The 24,193-nt window shown below is 45.5% G+C and overlaps 1 pseudogene; it reads right to left on the minus strand.

Moving 5' to 3' along the window:
- Positions 1 to 14,900: 14,900 nt before the first annotated feature.
- LOC101136266 (small ribosomal subunit protein eS19-like) lies at positions 14,901 to 19,736 on the minus strand (annotated as a pseudogene).
- Between the last annotated feature and the right edge of the window lie 4,457 nt (positions 19,737 to 24,193).

The following is a 24,193-nucleotide window of genomic DNA, read 5'->3' on the forward strand; positions in this document are numbered from 1 at the left end:
CAACTGAGAGAAACTCTGTCTCAAACAAACAAACAAACAGACAGACAAACAAACAGAAAACACAATTCTGATACATCTAGTCAAAAACCTTCATTAACTCCCACTACTTTGAGAATAAAGCCTGAACTCCATGGCTGAACCTTCAGCGCTCCCTGAGGTGGCCCTGTCCCTCCACCCCCATGCCACATTTCCTTTGCTCCAGCCAAACAGACATGCTGCCTTTTCTCTGCACACATCCCACACTTCCCTCCTTACCTGTCCCCATGCAGAGTGTGAGTTTCACATTATTCTAAAAGACCTCTTTTCTTTCTGTTAAAATAAGCGTAACAAAATAAGAGATACTGACTGAAGAGAAGACTGTCAAATTCCACAAACTGGAATCATCCACCTCTTATTTCCTGTACCAAATAAAAAACACATCCCAGATTCTTCTTCTGTGACAGGGTTACAAACAGAGCTTTGTATGCTCATGGAATTCACCAGCTAAGAGTGGAACCATCGCCTTTTGAAGACTCAAACATTTTCTTGGTGACTCACCTCTGGGGGAATGCATCAACCTTCCTGCTTCTAATTTCTTTGACAGAAAAGGGGCTCTGGTAGCAAACACTATCACTTCAAACTTGAAATCTCGTGAATGAGGTTTCTAGGATGTCCAATAGTGCTAAAGATGTGATGCAAAAATTAGATGGAAACTTCAGCCTGCAGAAATGATGGGAGACACAAAGAGGATAGACTCTCAGGTGTTTCACTGCATGTTTATTTCTTGTACATTTCAGTTCCCAAGCCCTAGGCTTTACCAGGAGATGGCATCAGAATGCTTTTAAGAAGCCCCTACACCTCACCAGTTCAGCCACACCAAAAGGAATGAATTCTTTGGAAAACCTAGGTGTGGCATCCTTTCATCCATTTGGAAAGACCTAAGTAGTATATCTTTGTGTCTATATAATAGCTGAAGTTTTAGATTCTTCTTTTGGATCCTTTTTCCACTTAGTGCTATTTCTGTCCCTGCAGTCGCTGAGATGTTCAAAAGCAGCTGAAGCTGCAGCTTTTGAAGCAGCAGGAGCACTGTGGGCACTCAAAGCCCTCAGAAATTCAGCCAAACACAAGTTAGGGAATTTTAGGTTTTCTTAGCCAAGAAGGGCACTCTGGTACATACAACCTGGGCTTGACCACTTGGTGGGCACTACTAGTGCTGTCACTGTTGGAAGGTTATACAATCTCTCTCAGCCTCTTTTTCCTCCTTTGGAAATGAAGAGTACTAAGATTGCTTTGTAGAGTTGTTGTAAGGATTAAAAATAACAACACATCAAGAGCCTAGCTCAGGATCTGGCACTGAAAAGGTTCTCAGTTAATAGTAAAATTATTTATTTATTTATTTATTTATTCATCTATTTATTTTATTTTTTTGAGATGGAGTCCCACTCACTCTGTCGCCCAGGCTGGAGTTGCAGTGGCACAATCTTGGCTCACTGCCACATCTGCCTCCCAGTTTCAAATGATTCTCTTGCCTCAGCCTACTGAGTAGCTGGGATTACAGACATGCTCCACCAAGCCCAGTTAATTCTTGTATTTTTAGTAGAAATGGGGTTTCAGCATGTTGGCCAGGCTGGTCTCAAACTCCTGACCTCAAGTGATCCTTCCACCTCGGCATCCCAAAGTGCTGGGATTACAGATGTGAGCCACCACACCCGGCCATAAAATTATTTTTAACACTGTAAATTTTGGGTGAAAAGGAAGACTAGGTTGTCCTTCCTTAAGAATCCCTTGTGTATATATAAGATATAAGGGATTTTTCTTTAAAGAAAAATAGCCCGTCTATTAGTTAATGTATACCCTTCAAATTTGTGTCCTGGGAACACACGTTTGCAGTTGATCTATTTTAACACTCTTAAATTTTTAATATTATTTTCTGTCATTTCTTAGGTATGACACTGACAATTCTTACATTTAAAAGCAAAATCTTCACGTTTGTCATATCCTCCCATAGGCAAGGAGAGTTTCACTGTCTATGGGATATTAATGCCCCAAGAATATTCCCACTATTCCCAGAACAGAGCTCGACCTTCATCCAAGGGCCCTCCTCTGCCCCACTTTTACTTCCTGTGGGCTGGGTGAGGCTTCATCCCAACTCCAGGGATCCACCAGGTGGCCCAGATGAGGCCACAGTGAAGATCGGGCATAGTCATTGGTTCAGAGATGGGCATGTGACCTACACCAAGCCAATCAGAGAGTCCCTAGGGCATTGTGGGAGCCACTAGAAAAGACCTTCACTCTTCCCTGCAGGACACAAACCTGAGAGGGCAGGAAGCCCATGCTGCCGCCACGGGGTCACCACAGGGAGCCTGGTGGGGACGCGGGTAGGAAGGCAGGCCAAGCAGTGAGGGACATTCAATGAGGGACATTCAATGGAACAGAATGAGGTTTGAGCACTGGAGGAAAAATCCAGAGTTGAAATAGCAGAAGGGGCAAAGGGTGAAGGAATTAAAGGATGAAAGAGAAGACCAGGGGAAGAGGAGCCTGAGAACGGAGGGAAGGATTAGACAGGGAAACCGAAGGAGGCAAAGGAGAGGGGCAGCTTCCCGAGCCTCCCCTGAGGCCCAACTCCTCCCATGCCTCCACCTCCTTCTCAAGGTCCTCCTCCTCCACCACTACTAGCTAGAAATTCAGCTACTAGACTTTAAAAACGTGCAACTTCCCTGGTATAGCTTCCTTTTGGGAAGTTATTCGAAGGAATTATAAATTATGCACAAAAAATTATGAGTAAAGGTGTTCATCACACCTTATTTAAGATAACAGAAAGTTGTAAACAATATAAATGTCCCACATATGCGTATGGAATATTAATCCATTTTGTTTGTATATACATATATATGTATATATATAAATATTTCATACTCGATCTCAGAGGAAATACACAAAAATGTTATTAAAAGTGGCTGTTTGGTAGTGAGATTATGAGAAGTATTTGTTTATTTATTTGCTTATTTGTACATTCTAGCTGATTGTATAACGAACATGTATTATTTGCAGAGTAAAAAGAATAGAAAATAACCAAATGTCAAGACTGCAACTGGGGTGGAGCCAAGCTGCTGCGGATGTTGCCAAGGGCCCTTCCCGGGAGAGCCAGGTGGGGTACCCACATGCCACCTTCTCCTCAGGTGAAGCCACCGCCTGTGGCCTCCTGTGGGGCCAGGCTGGACTGCAGCTGCCAGGACCTAGTGATGGCCCCAAACCTGAGAGTGGGCCCAGAGTCCCACCCCGCTAAACCTGCTGAAAAAGGCCACAGGGCACGTGAAGCCTTTGCTCCCTGGATCAGGTCACGCTCTCCAGTTTTCCTTCCAGGAGGACAGGCCATGCACTAAAAAACAGCTGCAGAGGAAAGGCTGGACCAGGTGTGCTGGGAGTCACCAGGAGCAAGGTGGTGAAGGTGAGTTTTCTCCTGAGCCCCTCCTGGGACTCATTAGCACCTCACCATCCCCTGGGAACCATCTTTACAAATGTAATTGTGCCTGTTGGGGGAAGACAGGTTTTTTGTTCTTTTGTGTTTTTTGTTTGTTTGTTTGTTTTCTTAAAGACAGAAAAGGCTTTTTCATTTTCTGAAACCCTTTCAAATGTGCTCAACCTTCTCCAGTGGGTAGCAGATCTCTTAGTTACATCTTGGGAGGGACCAAAATTTTACCATTGTTTTCAGGTATTAACCCTCAGTCCACTTTAAAACATCAATTCCAAACGATTCTACTCTCACCTCATCTCCCAGCACCACTGCCCTCTCCCGGTCCAGTGCAAGCTTGGACCTGGACCCTGAATGAGGGAGGTCTATTTCTGGGACACTCTTCCACTCTCGCTTTCCGCTTTGGGAAATAGTTCCTCTAGTGCGCTGGGCTGAGAGGTAGGACAGAGAAAGGGCAGAGGGTCGTAAACTAACAGGGCAGCGGTAGCCTTCTCTCTAGTGGTAGCCTTCTCTCTAGTGGTGTCCCACTGGGACTGGCTGTGAGGCGGGCATCGACATGCTAGCCTTCTCTGGAAGACACATCTGGGTTCTTTTAGAGAGACTTGCAGGGCACGGATATGGTAAATCCAGGCTCAACCACCTCCATGCCCCTCAACTCCCATGACTGAATATGTACTCTACGGACTCTTTGAGCTCCCCGGTAAATAGGAGAGAGAACCCTGTTGGGGTAGGGATGGAACAAATCCAGCTGCCTTCTAAGTAGCATCCACTTGAACTGCAGGAAATGCATTTTCTGGCCCTGACCAACTGGGTGAGTTCAGACTGCCCCTGCAGCTCTTCTTTGTGCCCTTTCTTCTTTCTCCAAGACCCTCCTCTATCCCTAATGATGTATGAATAAGCCAGCAAATCCTTTTCCTAATCAAATGTCCAACAGGGGAGCTACTTTACATTCCAATATTTGTGGAATCATTTTATTAGAACCTTACTAGGGAGAAAGCACAGCCACCCCATTTCCCATAACCACAGGAAGGGCAGGAAGTCCCCTCTCCTCACACGTCCTGTGCTCCAGTGACCCTTAGACTTATTTCTCTCTCTCCCTCCTTCCCAGTCTTACTGGGTAGAAGGTGGAGTTGGCGGTAACACAGCCACATATGTCACCTCTTAGGAATCCTTGGTTCTCAGCTCTGGTGGGTGTCAGCTCAGGCAAAGAGTACTTCTCTGTCCTCACTTTTGGGTCCTGGAAGCCTCCACAGAAAGACTCCCCATTCATAGCTTGTTGCATGTTTAGAGTAGTTGAAGTTCCACTTCCAGAACTCTTCATTCTTTTTGTAGAGCCAGAATTTTATCTGGTATCATTGTCCTTCTGCTTGAAGGACATCCCTTAACATTTCTTATAGTATAGGTCCTCAGAGGATCATTTTTGTAGCTTTTGTATGTTTGAAAAAGTCTTTTGCATTTGTTTTTGAAAGACATTTTTGCTGGGTATAGAATTAGTGGCCATTTCATGTGAAAGACAAAAAAAAAAAAAACCCAAAAACCTAGAATTCTAGGTTGACAATATTTTTCTCTGATTACTTTAAAGATTATTGTTCCTCTGTCTTCTCACTTGCTTGCTTCTGACATGAACTCTGCTGCCATTCTTATCTTTGTTCTCCTGTTTCTAACATAATTTTTTTCCTGTGGTTAATTTTAAGATTTTCTCTTTATCACTGGTATTGAGCAATTTGATTATGATGTGTCTTGCTATAATTTCCTTCATGTTTCTCTTGCTTGAATTTTATCTTGCTGAGTGCTGGATATTCTTTTTATTTTTATTTTTTTGAGATGGAGTCTTGCTTTGTCGCCCAGGCTGGAGTTCAGTGGCGCAATCTCAGCTCAGTATAACCTCTTCCTCCCAGGTTCAAATGATTCTCCTGCCTCAGGCTCCTGAGTAACTGGGACTACGGGCACCTCCCCCACAACACCTGGCTAATTTTTGTATTTTTAGAAGACACAGAGTTTCACCATGTTTGAGGCCAGTCTGGTCTCAAAATCCTAACCTCAAGTGATCCACCTTCCTCGGTCTCCCAAAGTGCTGGGATTATAGGTGTGAGCCACCATGCCTGGCCTGGATATTCTTTAAAAAACAAACAAACACACAAAAAAACTTTTGAGTGTTGTTCTAGGACACAGTTAATTTACTTGAAAACAGTTCGATCCTTTCATGACTTGTTTTTTGTTTGTTTGTTTGTTTCTTTGTTTTGTTTTTTAGATGGAGTTTCCCTCTTGTTGCCCAGGCTGGACAGCGATGTGCGATCTCCATTCACTGCAACCTCTGCCTCCTAGGTTCAAGCGATTCTCCTGCCTCAGCCTCGCAAGTAGCTGGGATTACTGGCCTGTGCCACCACGCCCGACTAATTTTGTGTTTTTAGTAGAGACGGGGTTTCTCCATGTTGGTCAGGCTTGTCTCGAACTCCTGACCTCAGAGGATCCACCCACCTCCGCCTCCCAAAGTGCTGGGATTACAGGGTTGACACACCGTGCCCAGCCTTTTTTTTTTTAAAAAAAAAAAAAAAGATACAGAATCTCACTATGTTGCCCAGGCTGGTCTTGAACTCCTGGCTTGAACAGTCATCATCCTGCCTCAGCCCTCACCCTCCTGGATAGCTGGGACTGCAGGCACGCACCACCGTGCCAGCCAAGACTTGCTTTTAAGCCTTGTCAGGAGGGACCACAGGAGACTTTAGAGTAAGCTGAATTGGGCTGCATTACTGAGACAATACTCAGAGTGTTCTACTCAGTGCCCGATGAATTAGAAGGTTTTCAACTGTGGCTGGTGGCCACAGGGGCTATTCTCTGGCTGGTGGGAGCTCTAGGAATGGTTCCCTCTAATCTTTTTGGGTGATTCTTTTTCTGGCCTCATTTCTTTTCCTCACATGCATGTGCTGATCAATACTTTGCTGAAGACCCAAAGATGACACTCTGCAGAGCCCAGAGTTCTCTCTGTGTGCAGCTTTCTTCTCTCCAGTATTCTCTCCTGTGAGTTCTAGGTGCACAAGTGTCCCTGGGACCCCAGCCCCATCCTTCTACACAGGGATATGGCTGTGCTCCACCTGTATTCCGTGTCCCTGTTCCATGGCCTGGAAAGTCTCTCCAGGCAGCAAGCTGGGGCAATCACAGGACTCACCTCACTTGTTTCCATTCAGGAATCATTGTCCTGTGCCACTTGTGCTCCAATGTCTGAAAATCATTGGTTCGAACATTTGGTCTGTTTTTTTACTTGTTTCACAACCTTAGTTTTAGTGTGCATTTCCTGGAATTCCTGGAATTGTGGATGTTAGCTCTGAGCTTGGCTTTAAAAATCATCTAATTGCATACCTTCCATTTGCCAGTGAAGAAACTGAGATAGGAGAAGGGATGGTGCCTGAGTCTGCGGCAGACCCTGAACTGGGCCACATCTCCCAACTTGAGATTGAAGTCGCTTTGAAAGCAGCGAGTGCCTGGGAGAAAAGAAGGGGCTTGGGGAACTTCAAGTCAAGACTCTTTTGGGTCAGAGATTAAGGAGGCTCTGTTGCTGCCTGTGTCTCACTGTCTTCTTCATTCCAACATCTGCCATGTTTTGTGCAATAATGTTGGCCTCTTGCCTCAATTTCTGCATTGATAATGTAGAGGCTTCCATTCCCTCTGATGCCTTCTACTAAGTTAGTCCCACAATAATTGAAGGATATCATGGAATCTCAGCACCAAGAAGAGGTAGATAGCAGAGCTAGGGTTTGAGCTGAAGCCTCAAGGACCTCCCAAGGGAGCTGAAGATCATCAGAACCAAGCTATCATTTTATAGAAAAGGAAACTAAAACCTGGGCAGGTTCACTGGTACACTCAGGCAGGCTAAGATCTGCGTGATGCACCTAGACACTCATCTCTGAAAGATACTGGGCTTAAGTCTTACCCAGTCAGCTCTTAAGGGTTTGTATTTTTAATGTATGTTCAGCTCACTGCATCCTTTGCCCACAAGAACCACTCCAAACCCAATGGAACTCGATATCAGCTTTTCCACGTGTTTTTTGTCCATGTTATCTGAACACTTTTAACAGTTGCTTTGCTTGTTCACCCACACAGTGGGTGAGACTTCCCAACAGGAGCCTGGGGTCACTATGAGGGGAAGTTTTTAGAGAGGAGGGCCAAATGTCAGAGAAGGAGGAAGAAGAAGGAAGGAAGCAATGAAAGCAATAAACCTATTTCTCAGGTCATTTTAAAAACTTCTACTCTGGGACATTGAGCAGATAGTATCTATTTTTCTTTGCTTTGGGTATTTTTAAAGACACTGCCCCTCCCCATTTACTTTAATACAATACTAAGCACACATTTCTCAGCACGTAACAAGTCAGGATGTTCCAGGTTTTGATGCACGGGTCAAACTTTGCTTTGCCTTGTTGACCAGCCTTGTTGACAATAGGGCCTTTCATTGCAGGAGCACATGAATCCGGGCAACGTGACTTAAGAGCTGGCTGATGTTCCAGGACAGCACAAAAGAACGGAACTTGTTTTCATGCTATGAGTGTGCAAACCAATGGGCAGTTTTTGGGGTTACTCGTGATTGCTCCTAGGTCCAGAGTTCAGGCAGCAATCTGAGCCACTCAACTGCTCTTCTTTACCCCTCTACCTCTGCAGTTCATTGGGGGACAGAGCTGGGCCAGGCTCCTGGGACAGAAGGAGGAGGCGGGCCCAGGAAAGTCCACTCGGGGTAACACACAATTTGTACATAAAAAAGAAATGTTCACCTCTTTGTATGTACCGTGGTAATTTTTTCACCACCTTTTATGAACTTGCACATTTTCAGAGAGAGTTAAATTAAGCAGAGTCTGAAAGTGGAGAATTCTCACATAGATAAAAGAATGGGGACCTGAAATTGGGTCATCAGGAAGTGTCTTGTGGCAAAATACAGTTAGTATCGAACTGAAGGAAGAAATATTTCAAACACTTTCTTTAAGGAAAACTTAATGGATGTGACTTAATATTATCCAGACTGACCTAGCAGCATGAGGTGGTGCGTTCAAGGACTTTTCATCTCAATCCACAGGAAAAGGGTTCGATTTAGATGAGAAAGAGGGAGCGGGGCACAGCTAGACTGGAGAGGCATCCTGTCCATGGATTAGTCTTCACTCTTCACATGGGCAGTAGAATGGTAAACGGGACCTTCTTAAAACAGCAGCTCCCAAACACTGGGAGGTTGACGTGCTTCCTAAACCCTCACTGATTCATGATGTTCGGCACAGTGTGGGGCCCCCCGAAAATGGTGCTGATCATATGGAGTTTGTGGAACATCTCCTATGTGTACTACCGGGACTCTACTATCCTCCATGATCACAATTTCACTGGGGGCCAGTCGCCTAGAAGATCTCATGGGGTGTCCAATCTTTTGGCTTCCCTGGGCCACATTGGAAGAAGACGAATTGTCTTGCACCACATATAAAATACACTAACACTAATGATAGCTGATGAGCTAAAAAAGAAAATTGCAAAAATATCTCAATGTTTTAAGAAAGTTTACAAATTTGTGTTGGGCTGCATTCAAAGCCATCTTAGGCCACATGTGGCCCGTGGGCCATGGGTTGGACAAGCTTGAAGATAGTCATGAGACTACTGATGACAAGCATAAAGGTGGTTTATTGAATCCATACTGTGTACTAGACTCTTCACACGCAGAGCCTCATTTAATGCTCGTAACAATCTCATGAGGCTGGGACAAGCATATCCCCCATCTTACAGAGGAAGAAGCCCACTCAGAGAAGCTAAGGAATTAACCCAAGATCACACAACTAGAGTAGGGATTCAAACCCAGACAATGTGGAACCACAGACCACAACTTACCCACCAGCTGTTGTAAGTACACAGGGAAACCAGAGCAGGAGGGCAGAAAAAAGGAGGAGATATATGGGGGTTATAAGCAAGGTGTGAGTTATAAGGAAGGTCAGTTGACATCTTCTATGAATCCCCTGAAACCAGGATGAAGAATTTCAGACCAAAAGACTATAGAGAGAGAAAAAAACTCCTGCTCCAAATGAGAGAAGAGAAAGAGTGTTGACGGTAAAATATCAGTGAGACGCTGTGATTTATGCCTTTTGTCTTTTTCTATCTGGCTCCCCTAGCAACAGTTAAGTAGTAATGAATGTAAATGCTCAGTAACACGCCGGCGAGACTGTTCCACCAGGCGCAGCATCCCTGGTAAACAGAAATGCATGCTAATTTCTGTTCCGTGAAGCATAGGAAACATCACTAGGGGCTGCCCAGTGGAAAGGAACAAAAAGCAGATGGAAAAATGTTTAAATCTCAAGTTTATGTGAGAACAGAAAAGAAGGAACATGTTGTAAATTATTTTTTGAAATATTAAGCTACTAACAAAATCCTAACACCAAGACAGACAACAGGGGTGGTAAAAGAGGAAGGAGAGACGGAGTCACGGTGGAGACGGTTTTGCTACAGCACATCATTAACTGCCACGTTTTTCTGGAGTATCTGAAAATATCAGTCTTGGAAATACCTATGCATTATTTTTTCAGAGGTGTGTGTCTATAACCTCGGGGCTGGAGCTGGAAAACAAGCTATTGCCATGAGCTCATGCTGGAGTCTGTGTAAATGGTTTCCTCTCCTTATGTATAATGTTTCTAATTAGGACTGTTACAGAGGATGAGCTCTGTGGGCTGTTGAATTGACTCTTTGTGCTCACTGCAAATCTAGGGCTTTATGCCTGCCCATGCTTGGGCCGACCTGCTTCTTAGAGGCATCACTAGATGGGGAAGGTGACCCTGTCCTGCTTCCTGATGTCTGATATCAGGGCTGTTGGGGAAACACCCAAGAGATCTGCTGTCACCCCTGGAGTGAATAGATACATGACTCTGGTTTCTAGATGCATAACTGTTGTTTCTAGTTGGCCCTTTTATCCAATTATACCTTTAATAAACAAAAGTCCATCTTGAGGTCCTTTCTCTAAGAGACAACTATTTACCTAAAAGTTGTAGGGTGAGCAGTAGACACTAGTTCCTCCCTCTGCATCAAGAATTTAAGAAATGGGCTGGGCACAGTGGCTCACACCTGTAATCCCAGCACTTTGGGAGGCCAAGGTGGGTGGATCTCTTGAGATCAGGAGTTTGAGACCAGCCTGGCCAACATGGTGAAACCCCATCTCTACTAAAAATACAGAAATTATCTGAGTGTTGTGGTACATGCCTGTAATCCCAGCTACCCGGGAGGCTGAGGCGGGAGAATCATTTGAACCCGGAAGGCGGAGGTTGCAGTGAGCCAAGATTGTGCCACTGCACTCTAGCCTCAGTGATGGAGCGAGACGCCATCGCAAAATAAATAAATAAGTTTTAAAAGAATTTTGGAAATGTTTAGGGAAAGTGGAGTAGGACTCTGCTTCCCCCAGATGCTGAGGCTTTGCAGAGAGGCTGTGACCCAGAGGGTATGAGTCTCCCCGGCTTGGACCCACTCCTGCTCCCAATCTCTGACATGTTTCTAGGTCAGACACACTTAGAAAATTAATCCTCAGCCATCTGAGTAGCTGATTGTCAGCAGGCAATTCCCTTCCATCGGTAAAACTTCAGTCAGCTATGCTGGGCGATGCATAGTAATACAGTACTGGCTTGGCTTAGAGGTCTCCGGACACTTGGTCCCAGAGGACCAAGTAAAGGTTGCTTGTTGATCTAGTACGACATTCCCACTGTGGGACCTGTTAGGCTCCATACTGAAGAGGTACCCGGAATTCAAGGAGAGTGGAGGCTGGTGCTGAAAAGCTTCCCCCAGTGATTCTGATATGTTCAGAGGGGGTGATGGTGGTGGTCTTGGACAGGCTTCCCATTGTGTCAGGCTTCCCATTGTGTCAGGCCCATGGTCACTAATTCTTGTCCAGACCTGCAGAGCCAGAATAGCCCAGCCCACAGAGCAGAAGCCACAGTGTAAGAAGCCCAACCTGGGCCAGAAAGCCTGACGATGTCAGAAAAAAATCCCCATCAGTGTGGTGCCATGGAAACCCTAGAGAGCAGGCAGATCTTTCTGCCTAGAAGCCCATTGGCACCTCCCTGGGAACTGGGAGCTGATTAGGGAGGTAAATCCCGGAAGCCAACAGAACACAGGTTTCATGGAGAGCCTGGATGCAAACCAGCAGTAGAGAACTGCTGCTCGGCACTGCGGAGGTGCTCATGCCTTGCACCTGGTGGTTTGCCAATGGACAATTTCTCCATGACCTAGTTTTCTACCTGGTCTGAAATGAGAAAAAATAAGTACAGCATAGCAAGTTTTTCATTAAGCTAAACTTGTTCTATTTAAAGAACTGCCATTTGTTCTGGAACTATGTCCTTTCTACTTTTTTTGGTGGAAGAAAAGTACTTACTTTTAAGAAACAGATGTGACAATGTGGTAGTGGATGACAACATTTTTTGGTGTTGCTTTTTAATATTTCTATTTGTCAAAATAAAACCTGGCAACACTGTGTTAGTCCTCTGTTTTGTTTGTTTGCATGCTTGCTTTTGCTTCTGTGTGTGGCAGATTAGGGATGGACACAAACTCTTTGGAACTTTTCATACTGAAAGGTGCACCCAATTTGCCTTCTCTTAAATCTGGGCTGGCTTTAGTGACTTACTTGACTAATAAAATATGGTGCACATGACCACGTAGGTCTTCTGAAACTAGATCACGGGAAGCCCTGCAGCTTCCGTTCCAGGCCTCTTGGAACACTTACTCTTGGAACCCAGCTGCCATGTTGTTAGGAAGCCCAAGTGGCCAAGGCAGAGGCCCAGACAGAGAGGAAGCAAATACCTACATGTTTTGCTTTGGTTAATCACTCCAGTAAAGTTACTAAAAGACACAAACCACAACAATTTTTTTTCTTTCTGAGACAGAGTCTTGCTCTGTCACCCAGAGCTGGAGTGCAGTGGTGCAATCTTACCTCACTGCAACCTCTGTCCCCCTGGGTTCAAGCAATTCTCCTGCCTCAGCCTCCCGAGTAGCTGGGACTACAGGCACTCGCCACCACGCCTGGCTAATTTTTGTATTTTTAGTAGAGACGGGGTTTCACCGTGTTGGACAGGCTGTTCTCAAACTCCTGACCTCGTGATCCACCCACCTCAGCCTCCCAAAGTGCTGGGATTACAGGCATGAGCCACCGTGCCCAGCCCACAACATTTTTAGAGACAAAAATATCTACATTACATATTCTACTTTACAGATTATGTGGCTTTTAACAATGCTCTATTTTTAAATCTCATCATTTCCTTTAATTACACATTATTATGTTTTCATATGCGTATGTGGTACAAAATTCAAAAGGTACAAAAGAATACAATGAAAAGTAAGTTTTCTTTTCATCCCAGCCACCCAAAGGTAACCAAAGTAGTCAGGTTCTTGTGTATTCTCCCGAAGATACCAAGCCATATAAAAATATATATACATCTATTTTTTTATTTTTAATGAAGGCCAGCCCCTGCACTATGGTTGTTTCACCAATAATACTATCCTGTGAGGCCTCTCAAGAAACAGCCACCTTTCTGTTGGCCAGGTGAGAGCATGTTTCCTTGTATAATACTTTTTTTATGCAAATAGAAATTGACCATACCCAGTGTTCTGCTCCTCACATTTCTTACCTAACAATAAATTTGGGAGATAAATAACTTATCATCTCTCTTGTCATAACTATATTCCCTATCACAGCACCTTCTGCATGCAACAGGTGCTCAGTAAATGCTTTTTAGCTAGTGGTAATGACAGTTTCCTGTTGAGAACTGAAGTATGGAAAAGCTGTTTACAACCATAAACCACCATAGAAAGGTAAGAAATTGTCACGACTGTGTGTAGCTGCTATGAAATGAAGTAGGTCCTGTGTTGATCAATGTTCCTTCTGTTTTAATGGCCAAACTCAAACTAGAGTGTCCACTTCTTCCTCTGGGTTCTACGCTCAGCAAAGCGGAGGCTGCCAGTCCAGACAATACTATTTAACAGAAGCCAGAAGGTGAACTTCCTGTTAAGTCAAGCTCGTAAAGTCACAGAGAAGGTGAAATGGTTGAGGCAGAAAAGGACCTCAAGAGAATGGTTTATTTACTCTAGAGGAGACACTGCAGAGTGACTTTTATACCCTAAGGGAGCCTCAAACAGGAAGGAAAGGGCTAGAACCACAGGAAAAGTAGAGTGAGCTTCAGAAAGATCTCTGAGCCAGGTGCGGTGGCATGCGCCTATAGTCGCAGCCACTGGGGAGGCTAAGGCAGGAGGATCTCTTGAGCCCAGGAGTTCAAGGCTGCAGCAAGCTATGATCACTCCACTGCACTCTAGCCTGGGTGACAGAGCAAGACCCTGTCTCCAAAAATAAAAAATAAGAATAAAAAGATCTCTGGGATAGCACTATGGACTGCAGCCTCCACCCCAACATTTTGGCAGGATCCCCCTACCTCTGCTAGCACATATGGCCCTTTTGTAGGATTGAGGCAGACCCAGCTGAGAGGACTCAGGTATTCAGTGGAGGAAGGCTTTGTCCCAGGACAAGACTTCAGTGCAGGGCGCCAGCTGGATTTCAGCCCCACTCGCCCCATCCTTGTGCAAAGTGCAAACTCCCACCCCTAGGCAAAGGGGCGTGTCCCTTCCCCCAGGTGTCATTCATTTGTTCATTAGATATATATGTATTGATACCCACCACATGTCATGCACCATACTAGGTACTGGGAACACAGCATGAACAAGGCAGGCTCCCAGCTTATAAGGAGTTTATTTCCTAATGGGAAAGATACAACAAATCTGCAAGAAAGGCAATTTCAGAGTGAAAAGTGCAAAGAATGTATATGGGATAACCTGAGAGTGATGTGAGGGTGGTGGGCAGTGTTTGGCCAGAGTAGTCAAGAAAGGCCTTTTTGAAAAGGAGACCCCTCAATTTCCAGGCTCCAGGCTGGAGTCCTTTGAGACTCTTTCCCCTCCTTTTCCATCCCTCAAGTGGGTTTGAGCCAGGGTCTTATGTTTCCTGGTGGAAACAGCCTCCAAGATAGGCCCTAATGAGCTTCCTTCTTGGTGTCCATGCCCTTGAGTAGTCTCTTTCCACATAGACTCAGGGTTGGTCTGTGTGGCCAATAGAACACAGTAGAAGTGATGGTTGTCACTCCCAAGGCTAAGTCATCAGAGACTTCATGCTCCCCTGCCCTGCCCTCTCTGTCTCTCTCTCTCAGGTTGCTTGCTCTGGGGGAAGTGAGCTGCTGTGTTATAAACAACCACATGGCAAGGAACTGAGGCCTCCTGCCAACAGCCATGCACATGAGTGAGCTTGGAAGCAGATTCTGCAGCCCCAATCAAGGCTTCAGATAACTGAATCCCCAACTGACATCATGATTACAACCTCATGAGATTCCCTGATTCAGAACCATCCAACTAAGCTGCTCTGAAATTCTCTTTTTTTCTTTAATGAATGAGGCAATTTATTAACCCAGGATCATTTGTTTTAATGCTTCTTGTTGGCAGCTGACACCTATCCAGTGATTCTGTCCAGATCTTTCTGACCCTGAGGTGTCAGTTTGTGGCCCCTGTCTTGGTCCTTTTCCACCATTTTCAGCCCCTCCAGGGCTTGGAGGACCCAGTGGGCCACACTCTTGGAGACTCGGCTGACGTGGCTGGGCAGGACACCATTTATCTGACATTCCCCATAGATCTTGGTCATGGAGCCAACCCCAGCACCACCTTGGCGGTATAGGTGCTACGTTGTGGAAGCAGCTCATGTGTAGAACCAGTTCTCATCTCAGAGAGTAAGCTCTTTGCGCTTAGCCAGTTTGGTGGTATCCACCCATTCGGGGACTTTCAGCTTCCTGGACTTTTTGAGGAAGGCTACTAGAGCTCTGATGAACTCCTGCTGATTCATATCTTCTACAGTAACTCCAGGAATCATGATACCTCTGCACTGCCAGCCAGGGGAACAGCTGTTCTCAAATTCTCAAAAGAACACTTGTTATTTTAAGCCACTAAGGTTGGAGGTTGTTTGTTACACAGCACTAGATAACCAATACACAATAGATAGCCCTTACACATCGATCTCACTGCACCCTGCAATCCAGACTTCCTTGTCTCCTGTGTCCTGTCCAGCATCTAGCCTGCCCAGTACTCAACTGCAGCATCTAGCCTGCCCAGTATTCAACTGTGACACTGTCCCAACCCCCTCAAAGACCATCCCCCACCCCATATTTCTCAATCACCTCCAGGAAAAAGGTTAAATCAGCCTGGTTTCTAAGTCTGTCCATAAATCTAATTCCGCAAGCATTTATTGCAAATTTTTGATGTGTTTAGCTTAGTGTTTCATGCTGCAGGGAAAACACAAGAACTAGTTATTATAGTCCCTGTCCTTGGTGTTGTTGGTAAGATAGACTAATGTCTCTGAAACAATCAGAAGACAGTGCAGAATAGTTAATCAAAGGCTTGTGGGGTTGACAGAAAGTGTTAAGTGAGAGGTTGGAGAGCTCCATGTTGGCCGGAGGTGGGGAGCAGGGAGAAGCTGGGGCCTGGGTCAGTCCAGCACAGGCAAGGGAAGAAGGGTAGGGCCCAGACAAGCAGAGGGGCTGAGAGCAGAGGTCGGTTTAGGGAAACAAAGCCTGGGCCAGCTGAAGATGTAGAGGGCCTTGAAAGCCTGGTGGAGGAACCCAGGAGGTGGAGGTTGCAGAATTCACTGCAACCTCCGCCTCCTGGGTTCAAGCAATTCTCCAGCCTCAGCCTCCCTGGGTGATAAATTGGGTGGATTTATAACCCAATCCAGTGGGCAATAAACAGTGCTGTGAACCTATTTAGATTGATGAGATTAAAGGTAGGGAGTGAGATGGAAAGAAGATGGAGAGGAAAAGAAGGTGGGAAAAGAGATCAGGGCTGGGGCAAAATGAATTTGGAGTGATTTGCCATCACTGAGATGTGAGCACCTGAAGCTAGACAGCAGGAACAAAACCAGGGGCATTGCTCTGATTTGAGGCTGCACAATTGAGGTGTCACCCCCACCCCAGGCCTGGCAGCCACCTCTTACCTGGGGGAGCATAGATTCTATGAGACTGGAGTCAAGAGCGGGTCAGGCTCCTGCTGAGTCTATAGCAGAGGTGCTTAACCCTCTATGGACACCTGGGGAGATGTGTAAGGGCACTTGGGGGCCAATTTGAAGCACTTTAGCATAATAGTCTAGTGCAGAAACTGACAGACCACCTGGCTCTACCCCTCACAGACTGAGGGACCTTCAATCAGTCACTTAACTCCCCAGAGCCCCAAAATCCTCATCCAAACATGAAGGTAATGAGAGTACCTACTCCTTAGCGTTGTGGAGATTCAGCAAAATGAAAAGCACTTAGAACGGTTAACTTCTTTGTTATGCAAATGTTCTTGCACTGACCTGGGTTGCAGTTTAGGCATAAACATTTTTAGATTCCTGGGTACAGCCAAGATTAAGAATCAAAAATCCAGCCACGCACATTGGCTCAAGCCTATAATGTCAGCACTTTGGGAGGCCGAGGCAGGAGGATCACTTGAGTCCAGGAGTTTGAGACCAGCCTGGGCAACATAAGAAGACCCCCATCTCTATGAAGAATAAATAAATAAACAAACAAACCGAAATAAAAATGTAGCCGAGCATGATGGTGCTTGCCTGTAGTCCTAGCTTCTTGGGAGGCTGAGACGGGAGGATTACTTGAGCCCAGGAGGTCAAGGCTGCAGTGAGCCATGATTGCACCACTGCACTCCAGCCTGGGTGATAGCACAAGACACTGTCTCAAAAACAAACAAACAAACAAACAAAAATAAAAAACAACAACAACAGGCCAGGTGCAGTGGCTGGTGCCTGTAATCCCAGCGCTTTGGGATGCCAAGGTAGGAGGATCACTTGAGCCTTAGAGTTCAAGACTAGCCTGGGCAACATAGGGAGACCCCGTCTCTACAAAAAACAAAAATAATTTAAAAAAAAAAAAATCAGAAATCCACAAGGACAAAGAACTCACCCCCCCATCCTTCCTACCATCCTCCCTACCATCAGAATAGGAAGTTAAAACTATCACTTCAGACATGCTCTTTGATTCAGATGAAGGTGAGACTTGGCTAGATTATGGCTTTGACTCAGAACCATGGGCGAAGTTCATGGTTTGGGAGTTTCTGCAGGAAGCTTGGGGACGTTCAGCTGTTTTAGCTGAACTTGACTCTGAGTTCCAAGTCTATGAAATTCCAAAACTCAAAGCAAAACAAAGGCACCCTCAAGGTTAGGGATCATATGCTATCCATCTCCACCCCCTGGCACCCAGCGTGGCACCCACACTTGCTGGTTGGCTGGAGGAGCGAGGCAGGCCTTAACTCGGTTGGTGTACAGAGCTGACTGGTCTCAGATATGGACCACAGAGGGTAAATTTGATGAAACAAAGACAAAGCCATAAAGGAAACAGACTTTGTGCCATTTAGGAATGCAAATTAGATTTTCTTCATTGCTGAAGAATTCTCATACTGCTAAACCAGGAATATTCAGACACCCACCTTCCACCCCCAGTTTAGGATATTTATGTTAACGGAAGACTCAGAGGGAGATGACTTTTTGGGTCCTTTGAGTTGGTACAATGCAGATACAGGTGCCATATTTAAAGCACACCTGAAACAGGTGGGCAGCCTCCCAACACCCTTCAGGCCAGTGCTTCTCAAACACTGATGCACACGCCACTCACCAGGGGAGCTTGTTCACATGCAGAGTCTAATGCGGTAGGTCTGAGGGAGAGCCTGAGATTCTGCATTTCTTTTTTTTTTTTTTCTTGAGACAGAGTCTCGCTCTGTCATCCAGGCTGGAGTGCAATGGCGTGATCTCGGCTCACTGCAACCTCTGCCTCCTGGGTTCAAGCAATTCTCCAGCCTCAGCCTCCCGATTAGCTGGAATTACAAGCACCCCCACCACCACCACGCCCGATTAATTTTTGTAATTTTAGTAGAGACGGGGTTTCACCATGTTAGCCAGGCTGGCCTCGAACGCCTGACCTCAGGTGATCCACCCACCTTGGCCTCACAAAGTGCTGGGTTTACAGGCATGAGCCACCCCACCCAGCCGAGGTTCTGCATTTCTAACAAGCTCCCGGGAGATGGTGATGTTGCTGGCCCAAAGGCCAGCACGTTGAGTGGTGAGGCATCAAAGTCCACTTTGGGATGGAAGCCAGCCCAGGTTTGGCGTATCGCCTGGACAGTAGCCCCGACTTGGGTTAAAAGAATTAACAAATCCCTGCCCACTGGTCACATATTTATCGTTTTTTCTGCCTTAAAAATATCCCCGCTGGGTGTGGTGGCTCCAGCCTGTCTGTAATCCCAACACTTTGGGAGTTTGAGGCAGGAGGATCGCTTGAGTCTAGGAGTTGGAGACCAGCCTGAGCAATATAGTGAGATCCTGCCTCTACGAAAAGTAAAAAAATAAAAAATTAGCCAGGCATGGTGGCATGCACTTGTAGTCCCAGCTACTCAGGGGGCTGAGGTGGGAGGATCACTTGAGTCTGGGAGGGCAAGGCTGCAGTGAGCAGTGATCGTGCCACTGCACTGCAGGGTGGGCCACAGTGCAAAATCTTATCTAAAAAAAAGAAAAAAAGAATCCTTAAAGTTGAGAGTCTGAATAGTTTTAATTATCTAATGCGCTCACTGGATTTTTAAATTGTCCTTGTCACTTCTGGTGTGGTTTGGCATTTTGAGCTTTGCTGACTCTGAAATACTCTCTGTAACTGGGAAGGACATATCCATGAACACTCACCCTGCTTGCTGCATAATCAGGGGTCTCCTTGGGCTCCAGGGCTAGGACAGACCTCTGGGTTGATGATTTAACTCCAGGGCTGGTTAATAAAGGCCCAGCTGAATCTGGAGCCTTGCCCCATGTCTCACAGCTAGTGGAAGAGCCAGGAAGATCTGAGTTGTGTTTTCCTGGTATGCTGTTTGGTGGTGGTGGTTTATATAATATCCTGCTTCCATCTCAGGGCACTGGTTTAGTTCAGGAAGCAAACTGGCTCCTTTTCAGGGACCAGAGTCCAAAGAGTAGCCAGTGGTTATCTCAAAATGCCAGGTGAGAAGATGGGAAATGAATGTCTGGCCTCAGACATTTCACCCCACCCTGGGTGAGATCTATTAATATTACACTCTCTCGGCACCGCACTGAAAGCACTCTCACAGGGTTAACGAGAATGTCAAGCCAGGCTCTAGGCAGAGTTATAGCTAGGCACTGACCAGGGTGTGCTGGTGCACTTTGACCCACTTCCCTGCAGTTGCTCGCTAACTGAGAGTCATGTAGCACACGGACCACCTGCTCCCTCATTGTTCCTATAGAGAGAATCTGTGACACTGGACCTTTTTACTGAAAAATTGCTTAAGGTATTTTTCAGATCCTGCATTCCAGCAGAATGCCTGACGTCAATGAGTCTGCAGAACCCCAGCCCCAAGGTGCCAATCCAGCACAGAAATGTGATTCCTTCATCTCCTTGTCCCATAACTGCACCCATCACTTCTCAACCAATCAGCAATCCCTAGCTCCTCAGCCCCCTACCCACCAAAATTCACTTAAAAAGTCCAGTCTAAAACTCCTTAGGGAGGCAGATTTGAGGTTCCCTCCCACCCCCTTGTTTGGCTGCCATATGATTATTACACTGTTTCTCTGCTACAACTCCCACCATTTCTGTGTATTGGTCTGTTACTGTCCAATGTGCAGTTGAACCTGGTGGTCCTATAACAGCACCTCTTCTTTAAGCACTGTGTACCGTTATTTACAGTACAATTATTGATTAAAGTCTAAATGTCCCTCATTTAGACTAGAAGCTTCCTGAGGGCAAGATCAGTGCTTCTTTGTATTCACCATTGCATCTCCATCACTTGATGCAGCACGTAGCAAGTGGGTGTTCAATACACATGTGCTGAATAAATAAATAAATGCACAAGAGCCAAGCCTTATGCCATATGCCAGTCATTATTCAGTTGTTTATATGGGCCAGGCGCGGTGGCTCATGCCTGCAATCCTAGCACTTTGGGAGGCCAAGGTAAGCGGATCACTTGAGCCCAGGATTTGGAGACCAGCCTGGGAAACATGGCAAAATCCTGTCTCTACAAAAAGCTCAAAAAATTAGCTGGGTGCAGTGGTGCACACCTGTAGTCCCAGCCACCTGGGAGGCTGAGGTGGGAGGATCTCCTGAGCCCAGGAGGTCAAGGCTGCAGTGAACTGTGATCACACAACTGCACTCCAGCCTGGGCAACAGAGTGAAACCATGTCTCAAAAAATTGTTTATAAATATTTACTCTTTCTATTCTTACAAGCTTATGAAAACAGGTGGTATTATTATCCCTTCCACATAGAAGGAAACTAAGGCAGAAGGTGCATAAGTAACTTGCCCATGATTGCACAGCTAATAAACGCCTAGCACCAGAGCCTATCTTCTTAACTGCTGCATGATTCATTGCCTTTAGACAATTGAATTCAGACAGCTGCCTGAAGAGTGAGGCTCAGGTGGCAAATAAAGCAACATGCGTTTGCAGAGCCCAGAAGACAGAAACATATGCAAGACCAAGGACACATAAGCAGAGTGAAGAAGCAGGCAGACCAGTCTTGGCTCTGTGAACAAGGACACAGGTGCTGGAATCGGAAGACTTGACCTTTAAGCCATCTCAGTTTCTTCATGTGTGTCCTGGCCATGGCAAAACCCTAGCTGAAGAGATTCTGAGGTGACAAGGGGTGGGGAGTGATATTTAGGACTTGCAAAGAGAGGCCAGAAGGAAGTCAGGCAGCCTCAAGGGAGTCAGGGCCTTCTCCACCACCACAGTTGGGCTCAGGGAAACTGCTGACACACAGGCACACTAGTGACTCCAGGCCCTGCCCTCAGCGGCTTCCACATCCTCCTTGCGGGCACCTTGTCATCTTGTCATCTGCTGTCCCAGGGCAGCTCTCAGTCTCCCTGCCTGCTTCCTCCCGCCCAGTGCTTCTCACCTCTCTGACTTTTTATTTTATTTTTATTTTTTAGAGACAGGGTCTTGCTCTGTCATTTCACTCTGTCACCTAGGTTGGAGTACAGTGGCATGATCACAGCTAACTGCAGCCTTGACCTACTGGGCTCAAGTGATCCTCCCCCCTTAGCCTCCCAAGTAACTAGGATTATAGGTATGCATCAACACGCCCGGACAATTTTTTTAATTTTTTATAGAGACTGGGCCTCACTATGTTGGCCAGGCTGGTCTCAAACTCCTGGGCTCAAGCAGTCCTCTCGCCTCAGCCTCCCAAAGTGCTGGGATGACAGGCGTGAGCCACTGCACCTGGCCTAATTTTGTTTTTTTGGTAGAGACAAGGTCTCAATATGTTGGCCAGGCTGGCCTGGAACTCCTGAGCTCAAGCAATCCTCTTGCCTCAGCCTTGTAAAGTGCTGGGATTATAGCTGTGAATCAACCACACCTGGCCTCATTCTGACTTTTGTCCGAGGGACATCCTTCACGTTACTGTTCCTCCTGCTGAATCAGGCCTGACACCTTCTCACTTAGGAGTGGGAAGCTCACTACTCTTGTGGTGCTGAAGGGGCCCTGCAGTGTGGTACCTTGCGTATGAAGTCAGCCATATCACCTCATAGAATTGCTTATATTGCCCAGAGTCCCCAGGAACCTTAACCTGTTCTTTGGCAGAAATATAGACATGGATTTTAGGTCTGATGAAAGATGGCATCCAAACACAGGCAGAATCGTGTAGGCAGGAGGCCTCCGTTCAGACACCTAGAACTCTCAGCAGGCTGCTCCCTGAACTGGCTCTGTATCAATCGCTGCATTTTAGTTTGAACCCCAGCCTATGGTTCTCCTCTCCTGCAGTTAGCATTGTAGACTTTCTGTCTCTAATGTAAGTAAATACTTTTTGTTAAAGGAATCTGGGGCATCGTCAAGTACGTGAGGAGGCACATAGGGCCCAGGGAGGGAGGGATCCCACATTGCTCAGGCCCAGGGATACCCGAGCCTGTGACTGCGGGTTCTCACCAGCATCAGCTCAGTGAGTTCTGCCTCAGCTGTCCCAACACTAAGTCTCCACACCTGCCCACTCTGTTACAGACTGAAGCAGGGGAAGAAGTTGTGTCACCAGAGCTCTGAGCCAGAATTTTGGGAAAGATGGCAGATTGGTAAGGAAAGAAATTACTCAATTTATATCACCCATCATTTCCTTTTTCAAATTGCAAAATAAAATAGGAAATAGAATAGAAAATTAAATAAAATATCCCTCTTGGTGATTTTGGAGGTAGACCATTTCTGGTTTCCTGCCAGCGGAGATTACCCTTCCCCGTGGCACAATAGTCTCATTCAGCTTTTGGTACTAGAGTAACTATTTAGAATAAAGTCCAAGGTCCCAGCTAAGAACAGAGAATGAAGAAAAACTTATAAATTTCTTTTTTCTGCACATGCCATGCCATTTACAAACGTGGCCACTTTGATGACTTCCTCACTGCTTTGCCCTTGAAAAAGGAGTTATTATAACATACCTTGCAAATGACAAAACCTGATTGTGTCCTTGTGCAAATGTCCCTGTCATGCAGGGGAGGTGGTTCCTCTGTGTGATTGGGGCCTCAGAGGCCCCTGCTTGTCACTAAGGACTCTGCTGGACCCCTGCTTGGTCATGGGACAGATGAGGGGGCATCCTGCTACATTTGCTGTTTTTAATTTCATGCTTTCATCTTTTCCTTATGGATCATGAGGTCAAGAGATCAAGACCATCCTGGCCAACATGGTGAAAGCCCGTCTCTACTAAAAATACAAAATTTGGCTGGGCGTGGTGGTGCACGCCTGTAGTTCCAGCTACTCGGGAGACTGAGGCAGGAGAATCACTTGAACCCAGGAGGCGGAGGTTGCAGTGAGCCAAGATCGCACCACTGCACTCCAGCCTGAGCAACAGACCAAGACTCCATCTCAAAAACAAAAAACAAAAACAAAACAAAAAAGAGAGAGAGAGAGAGAGAAATGTGTTCTCTTTTACCCAAATCAGCATTTCCACTCACTGAGGAAAATATTGGAAGAAATATTTGGAAGAAATATTTGGAAGAAATATTTCTCCAGAAAATATTGGAACTCCAGAAAATATTGGAAGAAAATTCATTGTATTTCTTTTAAATTGCAATATTTAAATTATCATTAAAGAACTAAACCATGTTCATTATTGAAAATTTGGAGGAAAAAGACTCCCCATAATCTCATCATCCAGAGACAAATTATTCATAATTTAGATTACCAAGATAAACCCCTCTAGGTTGTGATGTATTATCTTTTTATTTATATTGCTGAATTTGACTTGTTAATATTTTGTTAAGGATTTCTGCATCTATGTTCATGAGGAATTTGGGCCTATAATTTGATTTTGTTTTGTAATATCTTTTTGTAGTTTTGGTGTTAGGGTATCATTGCCCTAATTAATTGAGTCAAGATGTATTTCTTCTGCTTTTATATTCTGGGAAAGACTGTAGAATTGGCATTATTTTTTCCTTAAATGTTAATAGAATTTACCAGTGAAAACATTTGGGCCTAGAGTTTATTTTGTTGGAAAGTTTTTAGCTACAAATTCAATTACTTTACTTGTCATAGATGAATACAGAATTTCTGTTTCTTCTTGAGTTAGTTTTGGTAATTCATGTCTTTCATAACAGTCCCCTAAAATCCTTTTAGTTTGTTTTAAATTAGTAGTGATGGCCTTCATCATTATTGATTTTGATCATTTGTGCCTTTTCTTTTTTTTTTCTTATTTAGTCTAGCTAAAGGTTTATCCTTTAA

The sequence above is a fragment of the Gorilla gorilla genome, chromosome 5 (assembly GCF_029281585.2).
Source record: "Gorilla gorilla gorilla isolate KB3781 chromosome 5, NHGRI_mGorGor1-v2.1_pri, whole genome shotgun sequence".
NCBI lineage: Eukaryota > Metazoa > Chordata > Mammalia > Primates > Hominidae > Gorilla > Gorilla gorilla.